Source organism: Pteropus alecto, unplaced genomic scaffold (genome assembly GCF_000325575.1).
Source record: "Pteropus alecto unplaced genomic scaffold, ASM32557v1 scaffold189, whole genome shotgun sequence".
In the NCBI taxonomy this organism is placed as follows: domain Eukaryota; kingdom Metazoa; phylum Chordata; class Mammalia; order Chiroptera; family Pteropodidae; genus Pteropus; species Pteropus alecto.
Window position 1 is genome coordinate 4576147 of NW_006442117.1, and position 13885 is coordinate 4590031.

Consider the following 13885-nt stretch of genomic DNA (forward strand, 5'->3'; position numbering starts at 1 on the left):
AATGAGGCAACGCAAAAGGCGTGAAGCGAGAACCGTTAGGGCCAAGACGAGGACGGAGCTGGGTGAAGCCAGTGTGATTCGGGAGCAGGAGTTAGACAGACAGGAATCTATCGTCTCTAGAACAACAAGTCATTGTGTCCCCGATCCATTCACTATTTACATTTCCGCTCCTTTCATATTTCTTGGAGGTTTCTAGTCTCCCATTACCCAAGTCTGAATTCTCCTTTGACTTTGATTATAGGATATTTTCTAGAAATTGTATAGTAGACGTGGATATCAATAGGAGGTTCCCACTATTTTTAGGGAAAAGCTTGTTGCTTCCCTTTTTGGACGCAACTCTTCGACCTTCCCGTAATTGCACTGGCTGGTCGCCTCCCTGCCCGCCTCCTCCGCGCGCATTGTCTGGCGGGCAGCACGCTGCAGCTGTCTCATTAATGGAATTCAGCAAATGCTTAGACAGACAGAATTGTGAGCACGATTGTTTCCAGCTGTAAATAGCGGCGAGATGCATTGTGTGCTTCTGGGCAGTTTCATCTGTGCTTTCCATTCAGATGCCCTCGCCCCGTCTCAGAAACAATCCGCTTCCTCCCTCCTTCGCTCCGTCTCACTGACACGTACGTGATCCATCGACTTGGCAAAAACTTTTTAGTATTCGTTCCAGCTCTTTGTTCTGGCCACCTTTGTGTTAGCCGATCTGCCGCCTTTTAACAAACCGAAGAACTGAACTGGCAGGCAGCAAATGACACGGGAACGTGCACCCGGCTAGGGCGGGCGCCGTATCTGATTCACTTTCCTGACCCTGCAATATTAGCCGAGTGCTTGGATACTCTATAAATAGATATCTGTAAGTTACATTAAAATATTATCAAACCATCAACATGCACATCTCGCCCTGCAGACTCTTTTTTTCTTAATTCTAATTAAGCTACCTCTGAGGTGTCACTATCAAGATTTCGTTTTCATAACCTAGTCCTGGAACAGTGAGCAATAATCTTTCTCAGTATATCATTAGCCAAGTTAATGTCATACACATTGATTAAAATATAAAAGGTGAAAAAACATTTTTGAGAAGTATTTAAAGTACTAATCCGTTCAATAATGTCGAGTAGCATCTGGCCGGTAACCCATGACCCGCGTGGCTGGGCGCTGCTTCGCCCCTCAACACGAAGTGTACCGTCTCCACTGTTTTACGGGTGAAGTGAGGTTTCTATTGGCTACATAACTTGCCAAAGACCACTGAAAACTGTCATTGGAAGGCATGGGTCATTGGAAGGCATGGGTCATTGGAAGGCATGGGTCATTGGAATGCATGGGTCCCATGGGACAGCGGCCGGGGTCCCCGCCGGCGCCCAGGAAGGGGCCGCAGAGGCGCCGGGACAGGAGGACGAAGCGCCCTCGGACAGGAGATGCTCCCACACGCAGACCCTGGGTAGGACAGTGGTCCCGGCTTGATGCCTAATTTTAAAAAGAAAGAAAACTGATGAAGTAACTTTTTAAAATGAGAAGAAGAAACGGGTCGGATCCGAGCCCGCCAGCAGGGCCCGCGAGGTCCGTGCTGGAGGCCGAGGGTGAGACCAGGGGCGCAGAGAGCACCCCGTTTCGGAGCATGTATGTAATAACCTGTTTTCTTGACAGTTACTGACGTTATTCGGTGCCGACCGCGCTAGGTTCCATAGCCGGTTAATAACGACGCGCCTGGCCACGGAGACACCTGGGGCCTGGAACGGGGAGCAGGCGGACCGTCCCTTCCTTAGGTCACAGGCGCCGCCCGCTGCGGCCACCGGGACCCCGCAGATTCCGAGGTAGGAAAGCAGCGCGGTCCTGTCCTCGCGGCTGCAGAGCGGGCTTCAGCGGGAGGCGGCTCGTCCTTTCGGAGATTCTTCCAGTTCAATTTGTAACCGCGAAGATTGTAACCGCAACAAACCGCAACAGAGAGCCATCTTTCGAGTATGATTTACAGAAATACATTTTTGTCGTTGGTGGTGTTTGGTAAGTTAAAACATGTCGTACCTAAGTTTTATTCTCAAACAACTAAGATTCGGTTTGATGAATTCTGTTTTGTCTGTTGCAGCACCATGCTCACAAGGGAACTTTATAAATATTTTTCTAATTAGAAAATCTTTAATATATGTTGCTGTAAGAGCCTCAGAAGCCGTTATTAATTCATGATGTGAGTCAAGCTAGCTGTGAAGTTATGGGAACGTGAAGATTCACAAATATCACCGACTTCAGACCTCTTATGTAATGTAGAGCACAGTGAAAAAAAGAGACGTTCCTGCAGTCACACCAGACAACCAGCAGGAGATGGGAGTTCAATAACGACGTTGCCTAGAGCACAGTACCAGCCACCGTGTTTGTGTGTGTCTGTGTGTGTGTGTGTGTGGGGGGGGGTAAGACTCAGATTCTACCTCGTAAAACCTCACGAACTAGCATAACAGAGGAGATGGGCTTTTGTGTCGACACATGGCCCCCACTTTTCTCCAAGAGATGTGTTAAATTCGAGGGTCGGGTAGGGAACCTGGGTTCCACTCTGGGTTGCTGGGAGCCCAGCGGGATTAGTGAGACTCTGTGTTCCAGGCAAACGCATTTACCTGATGAGATAATACATTAGTGTTTACTTAGTTGTCGAGAAGAAAACAATTTAACTCTAATAAGGATGTTATTTCTCAAAGGACTGAAACTTTTCTTTTTAATTCTTGATTCGGTATAAGCTGGAGAATGTTGATTAGTTCATTTCCTTCTTCCATAACTATTTTCCTGTTGAAAAGTACAATGTCTGGTCTACCACAGCATTCGGGTGCCAGGTTGAAACTGCACAAACACACACGCAAGTAACAAAAGCAAACACGACCCGCTGGTCCCCTGGTGGCGACCGCATCCAGTTAGGGGTGCAGACTGACCCCACAGTTTTCTAGTCTGTTCTGTGTAATCATTGCTAGCACTACTGCTTAAAAACCCATACTTTCCAGGTTCAATAAAATAAAAGAAAGAAATGGAAAATTTTACTCTGAATCTTTGAAAGAGCATTGGTTCACTCACAATTATTGCTCACTGAAAATGCTAAATGACACTGACATAGTTGTGACAGATGAGGTGAGCTCCTGAGCAACACTGGCCGGCCTCTGCACGTGGGTTCACACCAGCGTCTTTACCATGGTGGCAACTATTTTTAGGTTTTTGGTGTTAGGAATTAAGAGACTTAAAGGATTCGTCCATGTTAATAAAACTCATAAGATAGCAATATAAATTACCATAAGAAATAAAACTTCCATGCAGCTGGTTAACCATTTATTTCCCAACCATGCTAAGTTTGTAATTACACCTTTGTAGAATGTCAAATAACCATTAATTGCTTGGTGACACTGAGTGTCTTTAAAAGCCAGGTTGGGGCAGTTACACTAAAGTCCTGTATCAAAACCTATTCATCAGAACTTTCAGGAATCTGCAGATGCACTGACGGAGATTCACTGTTAGTCTCCACTCATATTCCGCGGTGCGACCCTCTCCTTCAGTTATGATGATATCACTTCCGACCGATGAACTGTAATCAGCTTGTTTGGGGAGACCGTGTAGCAGAGTGGTGGACACAGATCACCACGAACCAACCGTGTGGCCTTGAGTCAGTTGTGTATTCCTAGTGTGGTTGCTGAGTGAATTAAAAGGTAGAATCCATGTAAATATATTGCTTACAAGAGTGGCACGTAATAAGTGCTTTTGTTAGGTGACAGTTTTCTTAAATTTCATTTCGTTAACTCTTTTATTGTCTTAATAAACTCTTCCTAAGCGGATTAGGTGGCAGGTTCTACTGGAGGCACTTGGGAAGGTGAGAATGAGTAGTTCCAAGTGGTCCTTCCTTATGGAGAACACACTCCACGGGATGATCAAGTACAAGCACCAACGTGATAGCTCAGAGAGGGCAAGTTCCTAAAAATGCATTCCCATCTTCTCTGATTCCTATGTCAACACTTCCCAGGTCCCAGCACAAATATGCGCAGCGTCCCTGAATCGTGTTCTTTGTGGTAAACACCACGGGCACATCAGTTACCTTCGGTGCATACCCAGGGGCACACGAGTTCATGTGCTCCTTATTGGTGACATTGATTTTGATCATTATGTGAAGATGCACTGGTTAGTTACCATTTTTTCATAGAGAATGACCTTTACCCTATATCCTCCAATACTGGTCTAAACAGCCTTCACTAACTGTGTTTTCATCCACGTCCATGACAGGCGACAGATGTGCGAGAGCAAGAAAGACTCACAGTGCAAACTACCTTCCAGCCTCTGCTTAATCATTGACCAGAGTGAGTCTCATCCTGAAGCAGTCCCTTGGGAGGGCACCACAAAGATGCATGACAGAGAGAAGGGACATAGCGTAAAGAATTGGGTCCACGGAAGTGATCACTTTACTACACGTATCAATACGTTAAGTCCTAACTTATGCAGGCACTGAGGGAAATCTTGGCATAAATATTTTAAGAAAAATGGTCTAATAAATTCACACTCTACAACTCTTGCCTAGATTACAATACAATATCAAAATTATTTATAGATGGGTATAGTGTTTTATTCTAACTTTTTGGGTTGTGGAATCCAACTCAAAACATCATTGTTTATTAATTTTTTAAAACACTAGAGGCTAAATTTTTGGTCTGGTATTGACTACAGTGATGGAGCAGATACAAATCACTTTTCAGAGAATCCTTGTATTCAAAAGTGTCCACCGAATAGTTGTCTATAGTAGGTTCTAAACAAAACAACACTAAAAATAAAATAGACTGTGGTAGATCAATTTCTATAAAACATGATTGTTACCAGTTTTGAAATACACATTTTAGTGCTGTGACATTTTGATATCTCATGGTAAATTATAAGGACAAAGTTTATATAATAAATTATAAGGACAAAATTTATATAATTACAGATATTATTATCCTTGTGTAAAGAGCCATATATGAGACACGAAGCTCAATCAAAATTCACTTTTGGGTTTTAAGTTATAAGCTACTACTATAAAAACTGAAATTTAATGTGTAACTTTTAAACCAGTAGCATGTAAGTTGATTTATCTGATTGAAAACAGAAATGAAGAAATAACAAATAGAAAGTAAATATTACTCTATGAAAATGTGAATGGCATAACTAAATCTTAGCATGACAATAAATATGATAATTCTTAGCAAGTTAAACTCAACAGTTAAAAAAAAGATGCTTGGATGAGTTTAAAACATGAGAGCCAACAGTTATAAGATACGCGAAAGAGCAAAAACGCATGCAGGTTGAAACACGAACAAAAATGGAATACAGGTATATTGTGCTTTATTGAGCTTCATTGCTTCATTTGATTACACTATGTAGATATTGCCTTTTTTTCGTTTTTCTTTTTTTTTTTTAAATTGAAGGTTAAGACCAGCAAGATTGCAATTTGCGGAAGGTTCAGATGATAGCATTTTTTAGTAATAAAATATTTTTAATTAAGGTATGTACATTTTTTTAGACATAATGCTATTGCACACTTAATACTACAGTATTATAAACTAAACTTTTAAAGGCACTGGGAAACCAAAAAATGTTGAGTGACTCACTTTATTGTGGTGGTCTGGGTCTGAACCCGCAGTATCTCTGAGGTATGCTCGTATTGGTAATACTGATCTTAAACAAATAGCCAGATATTTCTTCTGCAAATCGAGTTTATTCAAGAATAACAAAGAACTACAATTTGGGACATTCTGTCTAATGGCCAATCGCCTGCAAGTCCAAAGAAACAAAGGAAAGAAATCCTGTTTTATAAACTTGGAAGGGGCTGTAATAAACAAAGAGTCTATTGGAGGAAACTGAAAGTTTTAAGTGTAGTGACTGGCCATTGGCTGAGTGGTGGCAGGCTCCCATTGGCTGAGCTGTTACTAGGTGAGGAGGAATCTTTTCTTCCTCCTGCTGAGGTTTAAAGTAGTGTCACTTCCTGTCCGAGATTTGACATTTGTCTCTTCCTGTTGGGGTCAGTAGTGCGTTGAGTGACATGTGCATAAGAGTTCTCTCCTCTCTGATCACTCCGTTTTAGATGAAGTTTCTATTTATTAATTTTCAGTGACAAGACATTTTGATAAACAGTAGAAGGATGGACTTTGGCCAGAGAATGAGATTTGTATCCTATATTAATGTTCCCCCAAAGAGACCAAATGTAGAAATGACTGTCAAATGTCAGGTTGACCAAATGCCATATCATGTGATGCCTATTAAGGTTCCTTCTCCAGTGCTTACTCACAGGCTCATAAACCATGTGGTTTTGGTGAAAGAGAGTGAAATTATACATAAATTTAACTCATGGGCTTTCCCTCAAAAAAGTTGAACTGGCTGCCTAGTCTGTAAAGAGCAGAGACAAAAGCGGAGATGCTGACGCAGGGCCACAATAGTGGTGACCATTCAGCCACCTGAGGGCAAGTTGCTTATCCTGAACAGGAAAATAGTCCTTCACGAGGGGGAGAAAGTGTCCATCACTTCGAGAGCGTCTTATTCTAGATGCAGAAGTGCTTATCTGACCGGCATCACCATCCATAGAATACTTGAAAGCCTTATTCATCATTGCCACGTCTCACACAACAGATCTTTTTACCAAGGGGATTATTTTATGAGGAAATAAATGAGACAATTGGCTCACAACCACGGGATTCGCTGATCTTGTCTTGTCTCTATTAGCAGGAAGCAGCGGAGCTAATAGCATAATTGACAAATTTATTGAATATTCAGTTTCACAAGGTTGTGGTGCTGTCCTATGAGACAATACACACTCTTAACGAGCAATTTCCCATTTCTTTCCAGACCAGAGCTCATGGGTCCAAAAACCAAAGATTAGAATAGGAGTGACATGTCTTCCTATTATATCTTGACCAACTCATAAAAAGTTTACTTTTTATTCTGTAAGTTTGGGCTCGTTTCCAAGAAAAAAAATTGCTTCCACTGGGGGAATATATGATAGTTAAATTGACTGGAGATCGAGATTGCCACCTGCAATTTTGGCTCTTCATGTCGCTGACCCAATAGGTACAAAAGGTGATAACTGTGCTGACGGGACTATCACCTCTGATCATCAGGAGGAAACTAGTTCGTCACTATACAACGGGCACCATGAAACAGAGATTATCCTCCAGGATTCATGCTAATATTTCCACTTCCAACAGTAGAATTTAATAGATGCCTACAGTAATCCAGTAGCAGGGCCACTGTAGGCTCGGACCCTTCAAGAATAAAGGAAGGGTCACTGCGCAAATTGAAGATCTTCAGTTGAGGTACATGGATTGAACAGGGGAGGAATGGGGCTATAAATACTGTTATCTTCTCTTGACCAGTAGCTGAAATAATAGTATATTAACTACCTACATTCCCTTCCGTGCTTTGATAAAAGTATACTTTCATTTATTTATAAATCTCTGAGCACCTGCTGCGTGTGGCTGGAAATGCTTGAGGTGCTGGGGATACAGCTCGGAGAAGAACAAGAGCCCCAGCTGGACACTCGGTCCCAGGGAGCTGACAAATGATAACTGACCAGATAGATTGGTACAAAGTCTCCTGTCAGGTAATAGTATGTGCCCAGAAAGGTGCCATTTTCTGTAATTTCTGTTTCTCTAAGTAATTGTTCCTTCAGTTGTTTTATTAATTAAAAAACACTGAGTTTTCAAGGAGTTAGATTGATTCACCAGGAAGCATGTGTGAATGGGGATCTGCATACACATTTACACACACACTTTAAGGATTTGTCTTAAAAATTAAATTATTTCAATCATTTGTTGCTCATCTAGAACTTTTTTGGAAGCCAGTCCCATCAACCAGATAACCAGGAGGCCATCAATCCACAGCAATGAGGAAACTCATTACATAATTTATTTTATTTTACGTTCCTATATATCAATCTTCTCTGAAGATCCATTAAGATTTAATGCAAAAACTTATTCGCAGAGGAAACAAGAGGAACTTCGGAGCACAGAAAATAGCTTTTTAACATTACGTAAATATGTCGTCTCTAAAATATAGAGCTTTGTTACTCGGCCTTTTAGATCGCCCCTTTAGCCGTTGGTACTGACATGAGTTCTGCGGGTGGGAATGAACACTGCACTAAACCACTGCATTCGTAAATGCCAACAGGTCTCGTTGGACTTCTGTAATTTAACCTCTAAATTAAACTATTTTCCATCCCCCTTCCCCATGTACATCTCTGTTCATTGGTCTCTTACTGTATATAAATTATTCTTCAATAAACCAGAATGGAAAGATGAATCTATTTGTCCAAGGAAGGAAGGAGAAGGGCTGATGTATCACTCTTCGGCATATAATTGACTTTTTGGCAGTTATATTGATATGCAAAATTAATATGATAAAAATGTGACGATATTCCAATTTACATTAATTTTACATTTAATTACCTTGAGGTATTTTCCTATAGTCGATTCTATCTGGTACAAAGACGATGTAAGCAAAGGTGACAGGTGAAATTTTGATGGTAAATTTTGCCCGAATGGTGAAATGAGTTTTTGTGTTGGCTCCAAATCGCCGACACACGTAGCAGCAAACGCCACAATCAAAATTTTATCTAAAAGTCGGCCCAGGGCTCTGCTGCGGGAGGCTGAAAAAATCATCCATTTCTTATGAGAGAAGCTCAATCTTAAAAGGTAAACACAGCGACAGACGGTCTGGTAAATAAATAAAGGCATCTATTAAATATAACAAATAATGGTCCGTGCGCCCTTCAAGAGATGATATTAGGAGGAAAGGATAAGAAAGTTCCAAAAGAAAAACCCGAATTTCCCCTAGGCCCCCAGCGGCCAGCCCCAGGCACCGGCTCACGGAGCACTGTCACTACGAAGGGCACACGCTGACCTGTCCCCCTCCAGCACTCGATTGTGAAGCCTTCGAATCGCCCTCTTCTATGGAAATAAAATCCTGGGTATTTTCTACTTTCTACAAAAATTACCAGTTAAAATTGAGTTTTCCACTGACCGTCCGGGGGCACCGGTTGGGAGGCACCATCCTGCTGTGTCCCCTCAGTCTGGCGTCCCAGGTTTCGCCAGGGCACTGGCCCGGGCTGCTCCCCGGAGGGAGCAGAAGATGAGGACATCCAGGTGGCAGTTTTTGTGATGCTTCCGTTAGCGTGAAATCAAACTTAGATCCACAAATCCATAGTTCTACAAACTATTTCAAATAGTCTCTGTTGTAGAAAGTATAAAAAGTGTAAGGATTCGTCCCAGTAAATATCCATGGCTCAGAGACAGATGTGGTAGCTCCAAGGCACGGACAGATGGCCTCCTTTCACAGCTGGATGACACAGTGCCCCCTCCCACAGCACGCTCACTGGTGGCGTTTTCCCGGCAGAGCACCCCCGGCCGGGTGACAGAGATGGGGCGCCGTGCCCCTCGCTGCTGGGCCTCACAGCAGCCGCGCTTCCGATGCCACCGAAGCAACTGCGTTTCTGGTGGAAAATTCTGGAAACGGCGCTCGGGGTTCCGTAGTGAGGCCCAGGCGCGGCAGAGCGGCGGCCGGGCCCCTGCGGTCCTCCTCTGCGCGAGGGCGACAGTGTGACTGTCTCTTTCCTCACTTTACACTGAATTTGGACCGTCACATCTGATGTAATACTATTATATTATTCTCTGTCGCTCTCGACAAAGATGCAGCATGACAAAAACTAAGTACAATAAGGATTTTTGACTTTGAGATAAAAATATAGTTCGTGCATATCAACTTCATTTGGAAAAAAAAAAACACTACAAACCATTAAAACCACTAAAACACATTTTTTTTTTGCATTTTTCCTAAATTAATGCAAAATTCTCACACAGCAAAGTGCACGGATTTTAAGAGTGCAAATCAATGAGTGTTATGTGCAGTCTTGCAAAGACCTGCCAATAAAGGTATGTCATTTCGTTCATTCCAGAAAGTTCTCTTATGCCCACTTTTAGTCGATTCTCCTGCTGGATGCTCAGAGATCTTTACTGGTGTAGGAAAGGAAACATTTTTTCCTCTGTCCTTCTCAATTCTTCTGGTCGATCTAAGAATTAAATTACTTGAGACACATTAACAAGAAACAAACAAATTTAATTTTATGTGTACAGAGGCCCCATAGGTGTGAGAGCTAAGGAGTGGCCTAAGCAGGCTCTTTACACACCCTTTTAAACAAAGAAAAATTACTTGTAAAGATTTGATAAAGAGTTTTGGGCTTAGGGTAGCGATTTAATGAATAAGTAACTAAGTTTGTTCATACAGCTTTCTTGACCTTGAATTCTGTCTCTGGTGACAAGGACGCCTTCCGTCCTTCTTTAGGGAGGACACTTTCACACGGGAGATTTATTTTCTATTTCCAAGGGAACAAAGTGGGCCAGAGTGTTCTTCTTGCACTTGCTGTTTCTCAAGTAACTTAAATTCAAAATAGTATTTTGGGGTACTCTTCATTGTACCATCTAATTTCTGTTCTTTGCTCTGTATATTCTTAGCTCAGATCTTCATATGTGCAGATTTCACAAGTACTTGCTCTTTCGTACCTGGATTCTTTCACTCGGTATAATGTCTCTAAGAGTCAAGCTCATTGAGGCATCAATAGTTTATTTGGTTCTATTGCTCTACCCACCACATTTTGTTTTCTCATTTAAATGTTAATAGACATTTGGGTTATTTTCAGTTTGTGGATATTTGAATAGAGCGTCTCTGCCTGTTCATGTGCAGGTATTTTTACGGGCATATGTTTTAGTTTCTTTTGGGTAAACGCCTAGGAGTGGAATCACTGGATACGAATGTGTTTCACGTTCTATGAAATCGCAAACTTCTTTCTAAGGTGGTCGGACCATTTCATTCCCCCACCAGCAATGCAGGACCTCGGCCTCATGTTCTCCCCCACATTCGGTATTGCCAGTCTTCTCAAATTTTAGTCACTCTGGCTTAATGATATCCAGCTGTGGTTTAATTGGCATTTCCCCGATGACTAATGATGTTGAGAATCTTTTCAGAGGCTTATATTGAAACTTCCTCTTGTGAAATGTCTGTTCAAGTATTTGACCATTTATTAAATTGGGTTGTATGTTTTCTTATTTATCTGTAGTGGTTTGAGATAAATCCTGGACACAATGCATATGTTAGATATACATATTGCAAATATATTCTGTCATTCTGTGGCTTGTTTGTTTGTTTTTTTTCTTAATTCTATCTTGAAGAGCTGAAGTTTTAAATTTTGATAAAGCTTTTTAATCCTAAGAAAAGTTTTGCTTATTGGCTGTCACAAAATTTCTCCTACGCTTTCATCTAAAGGCTTTAAACTTTTAACTTGTATTTTTTGGTTTATTATCAACCTCAACTTATTTTTGTGCATGTTGAGAGATAAATGTCAAGGCTTGCTTGTTTCATTATTTACTCATTGGACTACTTTTGTCAAAATCCATTGAGAATCTATTATTGAACTCATGTCTTTAGTTAATCTATGCCTTATGTCAATTTCAATTACGTATTGCTGCTGCCTGTAGTATAATTTATAAATGAAACAAAAAACCCACATTGATATTATACTTGGAATTTCATTCAAGTCCATGTCCTAATTGCCTCCATTGTATAGAAAAGTACAAAGCTGCACCTGTAGTTTGTGTCCTGTAGGTGCCCTGCAGATCCAAAAATAATGAGAGAAAATGGGACTATAAAAATAGCTAGTGGGTACGAGAGGCCACGAGACAGAGGAAATACAAATCAGCCATCGCCTTCCTCATCCTAGCAAATCCCTTGAGCGGTAGTTAATCAATCGTCTTGACATAAGCCATCATAGAAGAACTTCACTGGGGATCTGCTTTTATATTTCAATGCAGAAACAAAAACTAGAAGTCAAAATTAGGTGAGGACAATAATTTTTCTTCATAAGATGCAGTTATATTGCAATGTGTACATAAACTTTTTGGTAGGGAGAGGTTTCACTTTACCATTGTTAAAATATGTGTATGATCTCCTTGGTTTCCATCATTTAAGGTTATATTCCTTGTGACCAAACTGAGGAAGAACCGACTTGGCGAAGGTGTTCTCAGAAGCCGAGCGATCGTAATTCTCGAGCACCGCGGGGTCTGAGTTTAAGGGACACTAAGTGGATGTGGAGCCAGGATCGTGAACCTTCTTAGCATTTCAGTTTTATAATCTTACAAGTAAATGTCTTCTTTGAAAAGTCATCCGTTAGACAGTATTTATGCTTTTTTTCCACCCAGGGGAATAAAACTAAAAAAGGAAAAGGTGAGGGTTGTCTCTGCAGGGCGTCGGATCTTCTTTGGTTGAGCTGCGGGGTCCTGGATCTCTCTGCAGTGCGTGTCTGCAGTTGCACATGGGGTTCAGACAATGCTGACTGAACAATCTGCGTGAGATACACCTGATTGACTCGTCGCCTTGTGATTCGACTCAGAAGCGATGTCTATGCCACAGAGCAATCGGCAGCTTGCAGGAACATCTTGCAGAAAAGGTAACGTAAGATGATTTGCAGGGTGCGTAGGTAGTAACCCGGATGAAGGCAGCACCGGTGGTAACACCTGCAGGACACAGGTGATGAAAGAGCCAGCGGCAGTGTGCCTGATGACCGTGTGCCACACGTCCAGTTTCATTCCCGCTTCTGTTCCAGTTGCTAAAATCCAACTGAATGCTTTGTTTTCCACTTCCAGCCCGATTGTGTCATTTTGATTTTCTAGTACTCTTCTTAAAATTTTCAATTTTATTGAGATGTGATTTACACAAATAGCTGTAGCTATTTAAAATGTACGATTCAATATGATTTAAGAGATGCGTGTGCGTGCGCTCCCTGCTCCTCCAACCACACAGAGAAATGTCACCAGTCGCTGAATTTCCTTGTGCTCATCTTATGTTAATTTTGGTATGCTTTGTTTTTGGCAATTTCTGTTACCAAAGTTTGCAAATTTGTTGGCACAACGCTGTTCATAATCTTCTCTGACACTCTGCTCGTGGTTGAGGGTCTTCGGCGATCTCTCGTTCAGCAATCTTTCTTTGATCGGAGCAGCTGGGGATTTACAAATTTCCTTACTCTTTTCGAAGAATCAGCAGATGTGGTTCTCCATGGGTTATCTATTGGATAAACTCCCCGGATGGTGTAAAAAAACTGAGTGGGAAATCTCACAACTTTCACTGTTCTTATGAATTTTCCTTACCATTCCGTGTTGAAATGATGGAGAATAGCTCTTTGTACCTAGTGATTGGGAGTTTACTGACAAATAAAAGAAACCGAGGAAGATAAGAGGTCACAGAAGTAGAGATGATTGGGTTAAATATAATCAAAATAATTCTGATTGTCTCATAAGTCTGATCGAGTAGACATTTTAATGTGCATTGTACTTTATTTGAACTAGTTTGTATATATAGCTGAATTGATAATCATTCATTTAAGTTAATATAGCTGAACTGATTGATAATCATTCATTTAAATTAGGCCACGTTAAGCAATGCTCGCTGGTGCATGCCATTTTGTGAGGAAGTTAACGACTTCAATGGCAAACTTTTTCATGAGGATGAGGGAAAATATTACCAGGTATGTGGAACTCTATGAAACAGTAACGATAAATATATGAGTATTTTAATTCTATATTAAACCAGCTGCTATATATTCTCTCTAGATAAGTTTTTAAATTATAAATCTGGTGCCCGGCTTCTTTAGAAAAAGGTCAGTTTTTGATTACTGGTTACTTCTTATTTTTGTTTGGGTTTTCATTTTAACTTAATTAGTTATTAACAGATCATTTCCATTACCTTGTGTTTCTATTTTTGGTTCCTTCAGCTGTTTTTCACATCGGTATATCTATTGAACATCTTCAGGTCTCTGCAGGCAGGGAGTGTCCATAATTATAAATATATATTTTTTCTCATGATAAAGATAATA